This window comes from Oryctolagus cuniculus, chromosome 14, assembly GCF_051225735.1.
Source record: "Oryctolagus cuniculus isolate XC-2025 breed Fujian yellow rabbit chromosome 14, ASM5122573v1, whole genome shotgun sequence".
In the NCBI taxonomy this organism is placed as follows: Eukaryota; Metazoa; Chordata; class Mammalia; order Lagomorpha; family Leporidae; genus Oryctolagus; species Oryctolagus cuniculus.
Window position 1 is genome coordinate 9224223 of NC_142880.1, and position 12999 is coordinate 9237221.

At 36.9% G+C, this 12999-nt stretch overlaps 1 long non-coding RNA gene across 8 annotated transcripts in view; it reads right to left on the minus strand.

Moving 5' to 3' along the window:
- LOC149122234 (uncharacterized) overlaps positions 1–12999 on the minus strand; it is a 335113-nt gene that overhangs the window by 231694 nt on the left and 90420 nt on the right. For 2 of the 8 annotated variants that reach the window (XR_016220447.1, XR_016220445.1), the window contains exon 3: positions 3452–3481. The exons of 5 other annotated variants lie outside the window; for them this stretch is intronic. This is a non-coding gene — a long non-coding RNA (uncharacterized LOC149122234). Of the gene's footprint in view, positions 1–1519; positions 2112–3451; positions 3482–12999 lie in introns of those variants that run through there. One more of the 8 variants, XR_016220444.1, reaches the window with a different exon arrangement.

Consider the following 12999-nt stretch of genomic DNA (forward strand, 5'->3'; position numbering starts at 1 on the left):
CCCAAGTGCTTGGGTCCTGCACCCGCATGGGAGACCAGGAGGAAGCATCTGGCTCCTGGCTTCAGATCTGCATCTGTGCAGCGCGCCCGCCGGCCGTAGCGGCCACTTTGGGGGTGAACCAACAGAAAAAGGAAGACCTTTCTCTCTGTCTCTCCCTCTCTCACTAACTCTGCCTGTCAAAAAATAAAAATAAATAAAAAATAAAATTAGAGTGCACATTTAAGAGATCTGAAGGTTATATACCTGGGATGGGGAACATCAGACCTCTAGGCCATAAGATGCCTGCAAAAATCATTTGGTCTGGCCCTGTTAAGGAAATAACAGGTGAGACACGAAATCCAATAAATCTGTAGCAGGCTAATTTTTAAGTTGATAATTTTGGCATCCCATAATCTATGTCCTACTAACTGTGTTTGAGGCCCAATTCTCCTCTCAGTTCCAGCTTCCTGATAATGCCCATGATGGCAAGCAGTAGGTGGTGGCTCTATCAGCTGTATCCCAGCCACACACAAGGATCTGGACTGAGTTCCTGGCTTTTAGCTCGCCCTGCCCCAGCCTCACTGTTGTGGCCATTCACGGATTTTCCCCGGGTTCCACATACCTTCCACAGTTTTTGGATAATTTGTTGAAAATGGAAATCTTGTGCATGACATCTTTCGTTATTCATATTATGTGATTTATTATACCTGATACAGTTTTAAGAAATTTTCTAGTTGGAGAGTTAGAAAGCATAACAAATAACCTACGACTTTGGGAAGTGCATGGTAGTTAAGGTATCTCTCTCCCTTTCCACATCCCTTTCTCTCTCCTGTCTCTCAAATAAAAAAAAATAAATATGACTTAATATCCTTCAACAATCCCACTGTTCAATAACCCGGTGAAAAATCATCTATTTTTAATTAGCACTTTATCTTTTTTGACTAAGAATAATTTGTTTATCTTAATAAGAAATAATCCCTGTTTTTTTTAGTTCCTCTGATTAACACTATCATCCTTGGAATCAACCTTTTTATAAAGGGAATTAATTTTATAAAATGATTTATACATTAAACAATTACCTTACCTTGCCTTCAAAGGTTAAGTAAGTCTGTCTCCACTTACACATATTTAAACTGGAGTTCAAATCTGTTAGATATTCTAAAGTCAAGTTTCCATATGCATTATCAATACCCCAAATATATATATCCTCTTTCCTACACATAACTTTAAAAGCATTTTTGTTGCTGTATCATTTATAATTACTTCTTATGTTCCCAGGGTTGAAAACACTCATCTACAAATTAAACAACCATGATATTGCTTAAAAGTAGCATTCAAACCACAGTGTTCTAAATGTCTATGTTGACCAAAGCCATCTTTGATCAGAACATGAAAATTCATACTAGAGACAGAATAAAACAATTCCTGTTTATGATTCTCTAATAGTCTAGAGGTAAAGTGTTTTGTCTCTTAAACTCACGGATTAAAGTCATGTGGGCAGCCACAGGTAGTCACTCCCTTTGTTTACACTTTAAACATATGAATGGAGACTTCTCGGCACAGACAATTAGGCTAGGGGAGATTCCGGGAAGAGGCAGGAGGAACCAAAACCTTTCACAAGAGATGATACAAATAATCAGTCACACCTGTAACCTTCATTTATCACCTAAGTGTTTTTATTGTAACCTTAAGAGCCGTTTTGATATGTAAATCTTTTGTGCTCCTCCTTGTAAACAACTGGTCATGTTTAAATACTACTGCATTTATTCAATAAACGAGCCTTGATCAGGACTTGTCTTGGCTCCATTCTTTGCGTCCTTGTCCCCGCATTCCCACTCTCTGTTTCAGGAAGACCCAGTTCATTGTGCCGCAGGCCGGCACAAAGTCAGATTATGTAATTTCTTTTAAAGCCACATTTTTAAAAGATTTATCTATTTGAAAGGTGGAACAACAGAGAGAAAGGGAGATCTTCCAAACCTGCTGGTCAACTACCCAAAGAGCTGCAATGGCCATGGGTAGGTCGAGATGAAGCCAGAAGCCTTGAACTCCATCCTGATCTCCTATTTGGGTAACAGGGGCCAAAACACTTGGACCATCATCCACTGCTTCTCCAGGTGTCTTAGGAAGCTAGACTGAAAAGTGGAAGAGCAGGAAGTCCAGGCACTCTGCTTTGTAATCCAGGCATCAAAAGCTGCAGCTTAACCTATTGCACATGCAATTCTAATAGTTGGTTAGAATATGTCGACATCTCATCGAGCTATTTGCAAACTTCCTTTATGCCTTCACTGTATTTATCTTTCTTAGATTATCATAAACTATCTTAACAGTTTCTCAACTGCCTCTGAGGAGAAATTAATGACGTTCTTTTCCTTCTAAAGGACATTTTTAATTTGGTCATTTGAGTTCAGTAGCAAGTGCAAAATAATTGATTTCTGACCAAACAATTCTGATTCATTTTCAAATATTTTCCACTTGGCAGAGACACAGTTCTTATAGACATTAACAGGAAATATAATTGAATTGTAAATATTTGGCTTTAAAGGCACAATACTAAGAGAAAACCATTGAGAAGTCAAACAATTTGGAGTCTCCAATCCCTCTGGGAATACGCCAAAATTTTGTAATATATTCCCACAGCAACCTATATGCAGGTATTTATATGTGTTGCCAATGATCTGAGAGATGACTTGAGCCCCTTCTATGTAGTAGTCTCTCAGAATAGTAGTTCTGAATTTGTGGCACTGTACCAGAGGCAGCAGATCACAGTCTTGGGCCCTACTCCAGACCTTCTGAAGTACAAACTCTGGGGATAGAGCCCTGTAAACTGCGCCATCACACACCTTTAGGGTGCTCCTGATAATGCCACGGGTGTAGAACTACCATCATAGAGGGTCAAAGTCTAAGCTTTGCACCGCTGCATCAAAATATCTTTATTAACTTTTCTCTCTTCTAGAGAACACGCAATGATATCCAACAAAAAGAAAACTGGTAAAGTAATAATTATGGTGTTTTGATTCATTAACAAGAAAGCAATGAAGTAAAAAGTGCATTTTAAATAAGATTATCTATTACATCCTTTCTCTTCTTGTCTCTTCATTCTGACATCTAACTCATAATCCAATTACAAGCAAAAAAAGAAAAACAAAGAACTTACTGAAAACAAAGGGCTATCTGCTTCTATGCCATAGAAAAAATTGGAATTTATTTGGTAAGTACACTTGAGTGGGAGAACAAGGTAATTATGGGAGTTTAGAAGAATGGCACTAGAATAGTTCCATTATGTGAAGGATAATTAGTTTTGAATTTCAAAAGAGTCTCATGAACTGGAGACTTGCATGATTGTCTGAAAAATAATATGCAAGCTATTTATCAATCAGTTTAATGACCTCACACAAGAATTTATTTCTTCCTAGTGGCCATCCTTATGTGAAACATTAGAAATAAAAACAGCCATTTCAAAAGATCCACCTACCTCGAGTATGCTGCTGAGCAATAACGTGTGCTGAGGGGGTGAGACGCGGGTGGGAAAGAGAAAAACAGAACAAAGTTTATGCAGAGTTTCAGCGTCATGAGTTTATATTTTATTCCCTCTTCTCCCTGCCTACCTCCACCCCCATTACCCGCCACCCAGGCAAGGCTGGGGAGAACAGGGCTTCCTTTTAGTCTAATCCATAGTATATAAGGGCTGGTCTGAGTACCAGCCCCTGACTGTAGTATGATGAACAGTAACTCCATAAATATTAGAAAGGCAGTGCATACATGTACTGAAACCCATGATGAGGGAGAACATCTACAGATGCACCCTACCTGCCAGGAAACCCTGAGCTTCCCACTCGGGAGAGTGCAGCCAAAGTTAGCTGACAGTGCAGGCTGACTTGCCCGTCACCCCCTCCTCCCACAAGGAGTTCAGCGGATAGAAAAAGGCTACATCAGAGACTGTGGGATGTAAGAAAGGAAGCAGGGTTATAATCAACTAAGCAGGCGACTATATGGGACCTTCAGATACCTAGAAGCAGCTACTCATAATTAACATCTATCCAGAATAATGATATGACCTTTCTGCCCACTAAGACAGTGCAAATATGAGTAGGGAACTCAGAGAGAAAATGCAGAACAGAAACCCCCCAAAAAATTCCTGATTTCAAGAAACCCCTATTTTAATAAAATTTTGCAACAAACACTTAATATTTACTGTACATATCCTATATTTATATAGCACATAGCATAATTTTCACTAGGTGGTCAAGAAATCAAAATATAGGACCTTATGCATTATTACATGGGGGAAAAAATGCAGATAAATTAATAGGTGGTTTACATCAACGTCAGAAATCTACCAAGTATAGCCACCAAGAAGCTAAAGACAGCAAGATGTTTGATCTGTGATTCAGATGGCCACCTCCTCCAACACTCACATTGAAATTTATGACTATTGTTAACAATGTGGAGGGGTGGGACCATTCAGAGGTAACGGGCTCTGAGGGCTCCTTCCTCATGTGTGGGCTTACCATTACTATTAAAAGACCAATTCAGTCTCTCTTTCTCTCCTGGCTCTTATACTTTTGTGCCATGTGCAGAATGTTCCTCCAACACAAGCAATGAGTTTGCAAGGTGTCATATTGGGATCTGAGATTGGGCCCTTGACAAACACCAAACCTATTACAGTTCCCAGTTAACACAACTGATCCAATCAATTTGTATTCATTACAACTTATCCAGTGTGTAGAATTCCATAATAGTGGCACAAAAGGACTAAAGCATTTCCCTTGTCTGGGAGCTAATCTACAGTTTAAAGTATCCATGTGGGAGAAAACCTTTGCAAAACTCTTTAAAAAAAGACTCACAAAAATTTAAATGAATTTTGCATAAAATACGTTAAATGTTAAAAATATTTACTGCTTGCTTTAACAGTCCAAGGACATACAAAAATCTCTTTAAAGTTAAAGCATATTTTGTACTCGAAAAACTGTTCTAACTTTCCATACAGTATGTATACACATATATACAAACATGCATTCACATCTATACATACTAGGGTAGCCTGTTTGCTACTGGCCATCTATCTATAGCAGGTGGCTCATCAATTACTGCTTCCCTTCCATTGGAAAAAAAAAGTGCCCTCCATAAATGTACATGGAATATCTCAATAAAGACTTTATAAATTTTTCACTTTTCCATCCATTTCATGTGCTATCTTCTATGTAATTAATCAACAGTTTTCCAGGAGCAAACAACCTGCATTATTTACAAAGTTCCACAATGCCAAATAATTTTTTCTTCCTTAAACAGCTTGTATCACCCTAACTTTATACAAATTATGCCTTTACTCCTTATGACAGCTGCATTTAAGCAAAATTCTTCCTGTGCAGATTCTATAATATAGATGTACTTCAAGTATATAGTTGAAATGAAGATGTTTCCTCAGTTTGCTCAATGGAAAATTCTGAGTTAGTTAAAATTTGCTGGATTCATATTAAAATGGTGTTGATATTAATTTGTATAAAATGTAGAAACTATAGCTATTTTGTCCCATGTTATACCATCTCTCCAATTACACTGTGGATGCTTTTGGAATAACCGATAGCATCTCTTATTTTTGTATATATTCTCTAAAGAAAGATCATGGCCATGTGGCTCTTATTTCCTAAGTTCAGTTGTAAAACATAATGCTACCTAAAAGGGAGAGTGCTTGATGGAGAAGTAAAAACATCAAGCTGCTTTGTTTTTCTCTCTGTTCAAATATTCAGAAAAATCACTGAAAAACAGCATTAAAATTATCAAGTTTACTGGTAAATCTTTATGAGCCAAAAAAAGCAGTCAATATCTTTCCTAGTCATACCACATCCCATGTATAAGAAATGATTATACAAGACTCCAAAGTGTGTCTCACCCTTTCCCTTCTATCACTGGACAATCACTGTTTGCAAATAGTATCCCAACCACTTGGGACAGACACATTTGGATGGTCATGGTCTTGTAGGTTTCAAGACACTATCTAGTACCTTCATAACCCCCTACACCTCAATTCATCTAAGATACAAAAGGCCATGGATGTTTCCCCTAGTGAATAACTGAGGTCAATTTTCTATTCATTCAATCTCTAACTACAAGTTTTGGGTGCCCAGACATCTGGAAGTCTCTGGGGAAGTCTAAAGTTACCTTCTTCCATGCTTTGCTCTTGAAGTCTGTTACAAGGTTGTTTTTGTTGTTTTTTTGTTTGTTTTTGTTTTTGTTTTTTCACAGTACATTGCACTTAGCTAACATTCTTAGGCTTTGTGTGAACTTGAATGTTGCTGATATTGGAAAAAACTAAGTCCTTTCCTCAAGATTTTATTTAGATCCCGGGATTTTTTTTTCTCTTTGGTCCTGGGATGTGCCCAGAATGAGAATGAGAAGTGGAACACTGACTTTTGACTCAGCAGTGGCTTGTACTTTCATCCCCCTATCCCTCTCCAGAGGGATGTCTTTCAAACTTTCCAAATTCTGTTACCTTCATGCCCTACCAAATTCTGAACCCTTTAAAAGGGAATGCTGATGTTGTGATCTCTATCAAAAGACTAAAAAAGTGCAAGGAAAGATATGAGCTTTAGGATATTCCAATAATGTAATATTTTTAAAATATTTAGTTGTCTGAAGAACAGAGACATAGAAAGAGAGAGAGACGGGGGGAGAGAGGAGAGAGAGAGGAGAGGAGAGAGGAGAGAAGAAAGGAGAGAGAGGGGAGAGAGGAGAGAGAGAGGAGTGAGAGGAGGGAGAGGAGAGAGGAGAGAGAGAGATCCTTCATATTCAGGTTTATTCCGCAAGTGCCTGAAACAATCAGGGCTGGGACAGGTAGAAATGACAGGAATCCAAGTACTTATACCACCACCCTCTTCTTCCAAGGTGCATTAGCAAAAAGCCTGATTAGAAGCAGAGCCAGGACTCAACACACTCACTCAGATACACACTGCCGATGTCTCAAGTGACAACTACATCTGCTGTGCCACAAGTCCTGCCTCCTGAAAAGTTATTTTTAAGATTATGTTGCTGTGTTTCTTCTGCATTTCCAGTTGAAATTATTTTTAGTGTATTCACTGGATAATATTTCAAACATTTAAAACCAACCTGGACAATTTTGGCAATGGACTTTAAGACTTAAAAAATAAATGACAATACTCTCCACTTACTAACTAGAAAAAAGAACAATGTGCATGTGCACACACACCTTGACATGCATATTTTTTTTTCTTTGAAAGTAAGGCTCATGCTGAAGAAACTATAACTTGAACTGCAATTTACTTGTTGTTTACTACTATTATAATGAATCAATACTTGTCAGACTGCTCCCTTACATCCCTAACTGTCACAGCAGCAAGGCTAAATTGATTATGGACTGCAGGATCGAAAGGGCTGCAGGAGTAAATAATATTGTCAACTGAATAACAATAATTTCAAGTACATTAATTAAGGAAAGGATAATAATAGTGATTTCAAAACTTCTAGTACTTACTTACTTGGAAATATCCCTTTAGCTAGGCTTAAATATAGATTTGTCATCCAAAAAGGTATTAGGCTCTGAACTCTAAAAACAAATGATTCTAAATAAAATGGTGAAAAGTATGAGAACACTACAAAGTTATTTAATTTGGTTTTGCAGAAAGCACTTTATATGAGCATAGATGAGAAATAGCGCTTTAGTGGCTGGGTGAATCTAGTACTTGCCACTGAAGGCAAAAAGAAGTTATGGAAATAGAAGTAAATGAACTGTAGATTGCTAGTGGAAAGTTTTACTTTTAGTAACAGAATCTCTAGGGAAATGCACAAATGTCTGACTCAGTGAGACTATTTCAGGTAGATAATTATCTTGCAAGACTCCTAAAGAGACTAAATGAAATATACATAAAAGGATTGGTAGATTATAAGCCTTTGGAAATATTAAGTATTATATGTTGTAAAATACCATATAATATTTGCTACCTGTTATTTTTCAAAGTAATTCCAAATGATCATGCGTATCACTGTAATTATGTGGGATAAAATCACAGACTGTATTTTTTCTGGGCTCAAATCAATTAAATGCACAACTGATCAGCACTCTCATGTTCTGTATAAAAATCCCAAACCTCTTCCTCTCAATATGCAATCTCAAATGTGAATATATGATTACATTTCTAAAGTGATGTCAATGGATATTATAGGAATAAAATGGCACAATCATTCACAAGGAATCGCCAGTGAAAAACCAAGCTGATTTCATACTTCCTAAGCTACATTAATTAAAACAACTTGGTATTAGCATAAAAGCCAATACATGGTTCAATGGAACAGAAGGGAAAGTACAGAAATTAATCTATGCACATATAGAAAACCGGTTTTTGACAAAAGTGCTCAGATCATATAGCAGAGGAAGGATAATCTCTTCAACAATGGTAGTGGCTAAACCGGATGTATATATGTAGAAAAATGAAATTAGGGGACCGGCGCCATGGCTCACTTGGTTAATCCTCCACCTGTGGTGCTGGCATCCCATATGGGCACCGGATTCTAGACCTGGCTGCTCCTCTTCCAGTCCAGCTCTCTGCTGTGGCCCAGAAAGGTAGTGGAGGATGGCCCAACTGCTTGGGCCCCTGCACCTGCATAGGTGACCAAGAGGAAGCACTTGGCTCCTGGATTCAGATCTGCGTAGCTCCAGCCACAGTGGCCATTTGGGGGGACGGAGGGCCATTTGGCCATTTTGCCAACGGAGGGAAGACCTTCCTTCTCTGTCTCTTTTTCTCACTGTCTAACTTTATCTGTCAAATAAATTAAAAAAAAAAAAGAAAGATGAAATTAGATCCATACCTCTCACTACATGCAAAAATTAACTTGATCAAAGACCAAAATTTAAGACCTGAGACTATGAAGCTGTAGGAAGAAAATGCAGGGGAAACATTCCATGACATGTGGTGTGGAGGTGACTTCTTGGACAAGATTCCCAAAGCATACTCAGCAAAAGCAAAACAAAACAAATTGGATCATATCAAACTCAGAAGCGTTTGCATTGCAAAGGAAATGATAGAGTGAAAAGACATCCAACAGAATGGGAAAAAATATTTGCAAACCACCTATTTGACAAAGGATTAACACCACAAATATATCAGCAACTTATAAAAGCTCAACAATAACAACAAAACCCAATGCAGCTGAGAAATGGGAAAAGGACTTCAATAGACAGTTATCGAAAGAAGAAATACAAATGGCCAACTTATGAAAAAATGCTTAACATCACTAGCCATCAGGGAAATAAACCAAAACCACAATGAGATATGAACAAATCTCTGTCAGATGGGTAAAATTCAAAACACAGAGATGAACAAATGCTGGCAAGTATGTGGAGAAAGGGGTACACTTATAAACTATGGATAAAATCCGAAACAGAGAAAGCAACAAATGCTGTTGAGTATGTGCAGAAAGGAGAATACTTACACACTGCTAGTAGGAATGTCTATTAGTTCAGGCACTGTGGAAAACAGTGTGGAGGTTTCTTAAAAACTAGGAATAGACTTGCAATGTGATCCAGCAATCCCACTGCTGGGTATGTACCCAAAACACTTGAACACAATGTATCCAAGAGATACTTGTATCACCATGTTTATGGCAGCACTGTTCACAATAGCCAAAATTTGGAACCAACCAGAGAATCCATAATAAGATGCACAGATAAAGAAAATGTGGTATATATACACAATGGAATATTATGCAGCTGTATAAAAGAATGAAATTCTACCATTTGAAGCAAAATGGATACAACTGAAGGACATCATGTTGAGTAATTAACCCAGACACAGAAAAACAAATACCACATGTTCTCTGCCTTGTACAGGGGAGCTAAAATAAAAAAAAAAAGAAAAGAAAAACAAATGTCTGTGTATTTTAGTACTGGTGCAAATACAATTTTGTAAAATTGTTTTATCCCTTTGTGATATCATTGGTTAAGAATGTTATACTACTGATGTTTTAATGAGCTGTGATTATTGTATGGAAAAATGGTAATTTTTTCTATTCAATTATTGTTTAGACATTGTCTATATCCCCACTGAACCAGCGTCTTTTTGCTTTTTACTTGCTAAACTTCTTATTTGATTAGCTATTAAGCCTTTTTGCTACAATGTAATTCTAAAATATGTTATCTTAAAAACTAAAAGAAAAAAGAAAAGAAAAAGAGGGAGGAAGGGGATATAATTATGTTCTTTGAATTGCATCTGCAAATCACAATGAATCTGTTAAAACTCATTAAAATTTAAAAATTTCAAAGTTTAGTATCAGTACAATAGAAAAAAGTAGGGGATTAAGAGCAAACTTAGAAAATGTTTTAAAAAGACATTAAGAAAAATTTGCTACACATAGGGAATTTGAGACATACTGACTGACATAAAATGAAAGACACACCCATACATAATCCAGTGAAATGCAAAAATTACTTAAACCTCAAAAAAATTGTCCTAACAAAACTGGAATCACAATTTTTCATCTTTTTCATACTCAAAATGAGATGAAAATACAAGAGAGCAATGTATTACAATGAATGTACATATTAATAATAAGTACATTTAGTGTCATCTATATTCTTGGAACTATTTTAAGTGGTATAATACAGTAGTGATACCCAAAAGAAAGCCTCAACAATTCTGAGTCTTACATGCTGTACAGACATTGAAATTAAACACTTATCCACAAAGGTACATTCTCACATGTCCACACATGCACACCTGCACAGCTAAACTCTTTTTAAAATGTATTATTATTCCTCTGGCTAATAAGGGGATTTATAAATAATAGAATTAGTCAATACATTCCAAGACCAAAATCTCGTCTCCCAAGTTTGCTTCACTGAGGTCTGTACAATTGTATTATCATGGTATGTAATATTGCTGTAAACATAATTTTTTTTTTCATGTATGTGTATCTGCAGAACACTTTAGAAATGGTCTGGTAGGGAAGGGAAGCTTTAGTTTAGCAGGCATCACATTTTGGTGCATGTCATGTATATGACATCCGCTCAACTCTTTTGACAAATAAGGTGGATTCAGACACGTGTACACAACACTGAGTGGCTGGTTTCATTTTGCACTGCCTGGTGCTGACATGGAATCAGAAGACTCATGATGTAACACGCCTTCAGAATTTAGTTATCCCTTCACAGACTGATTTTATCTAGAACCTAGATGTTTCAACTCTCTGAAATGAATGGCATTATTTGGAATTTAAATGAACTTATTTTTTTCAACTATATGTAGATATATTTCAGTGCTCATGAGTCATTTTAATTTGCTTCATAGGGCTTTCACACAACAGAAGACAGCATTACTAATTTTAAATTAATATAACAGATACCCATAGTTATTAGCTCTATTTTCCATTTAAAATGACTGCCACACTTCATGTAAACAAAAACAAATGTTTTGTTCTAAGTTTGCTTTTCTGCCATTAATATTATTAAGGGATATAGAATTTTTTTATTTATTTTTTTGAGAGGCAGAGTTAAGGGAGAGGGAGAGGGAGAGGGAGAGAAAGAGAGAAAGAGAGAAAGAGAGAAAGAGAGAAAGAGAGAAAGAGAGAAAGAGAGAAAGAGAGAAAGAGAGAAAGAGAGAAAGAGAAAGAGAGAAAGAGAAAGAGAAAGAGAAAGAGAAAGAGAGAAAGAAAGAGAAAGAGAAAGAGAGAAAGAGAAAGAGAGAAAGAGAGAAAGAGAGAAAGAGAGAAAGAGAGAAAGAGAGAAAGAGAAAGGTCTTCCTTCCGTTGGTTCACCCCCCAAATGGCTGCTATGGCCAGCGCTGTGCCGATCTGAACCGAAGCCAGGAGCCAGGTGCTTCCTCCTGGTCTCCCATGCGGAAACAGGGCCCAAGCACTCGGGCCATCCTCTACTGCCTTCCGGGGCCACAGCAGAGAGCTAGACTGGAAGAGGAGCAACCGGGACAGAATCCGGCACTCCGACCAGGACTAGAACCCCATGTGCCAGCGCCGCAGGTGGAGAATTAGCCTAGTGAGGCACGGCACCGGCCGGGATATAGAATTTTTATTGATAGGAGAGGGAATCATGGTTTACTTAAATCAGTGCCAAAATGTGTATTAAGCCATTTGAATTGTTCCTGAAAACATTGAGCTGAAGAAAATATAAAGAGCTTAAACCATGAGATCAGATTCAAGTTGTGACTGAATTCTAAGTATCTTCACAAATTAATTACCCAGAATATATTCCATGAATTTATCTGGCTATTAATCCCTTAGAAATTCACTGAAATGGATGGTCAACTAGAATAGTCACTGGAAGATGATGTTTGGCCTAAAAGTTAGTACCTGTTTGGTTTCCAAATTAAGTGTGCACTTTTATGCACCTATATTTAAATATCTGGTTACCCTACAGCTTGTCTAATTATTAAGTGTGTATAAATGCATGAAATAGAAAGTTAAAAATAATGATAATATCTCTATCACAATATGTAAAACCAAAATTTGTTTTAAAAGGATCTTTCTAATGCTGCTATGAGAAGCAGCAAAAATCAACACTAGGCCAAATGATGAACATTTCTTATTCTGTATTTATTGCTTGTTATTCTATGATTACTTAAATTGCTCATTAATTTGTCCTTGAATAAATACGATTTGCAGAAATAATGCCATATCAACAGAATGAGTTAGCTGTACATTAACAATAGTAGAGCCCTTTTAGAAAATTAGTTTGTTTGATCATGATCTCAGGCATGATATTAAAACAAAGCTTATGACAACTGAAAACCTTATCTCAATAAATGATGCTGAATGTGACAACTTAGCTTGCAACTCTGGTACCTAACAATGCAGTCCCTGCGTATTTTCAACCATCACCATCCAGAACAGTCATTTATCCAGAGGCTTTATGATCGTTCACTAACTACTGAATAAAATACTAATAACTGAAATTAAATAAAAATATTTAGAATGAGAAAATCTATCACTAAATGTATACACAAGACTGCTCTGAATCTATTTGCCTTTACATGAGAGGGAATTAGAACAATGGATTAA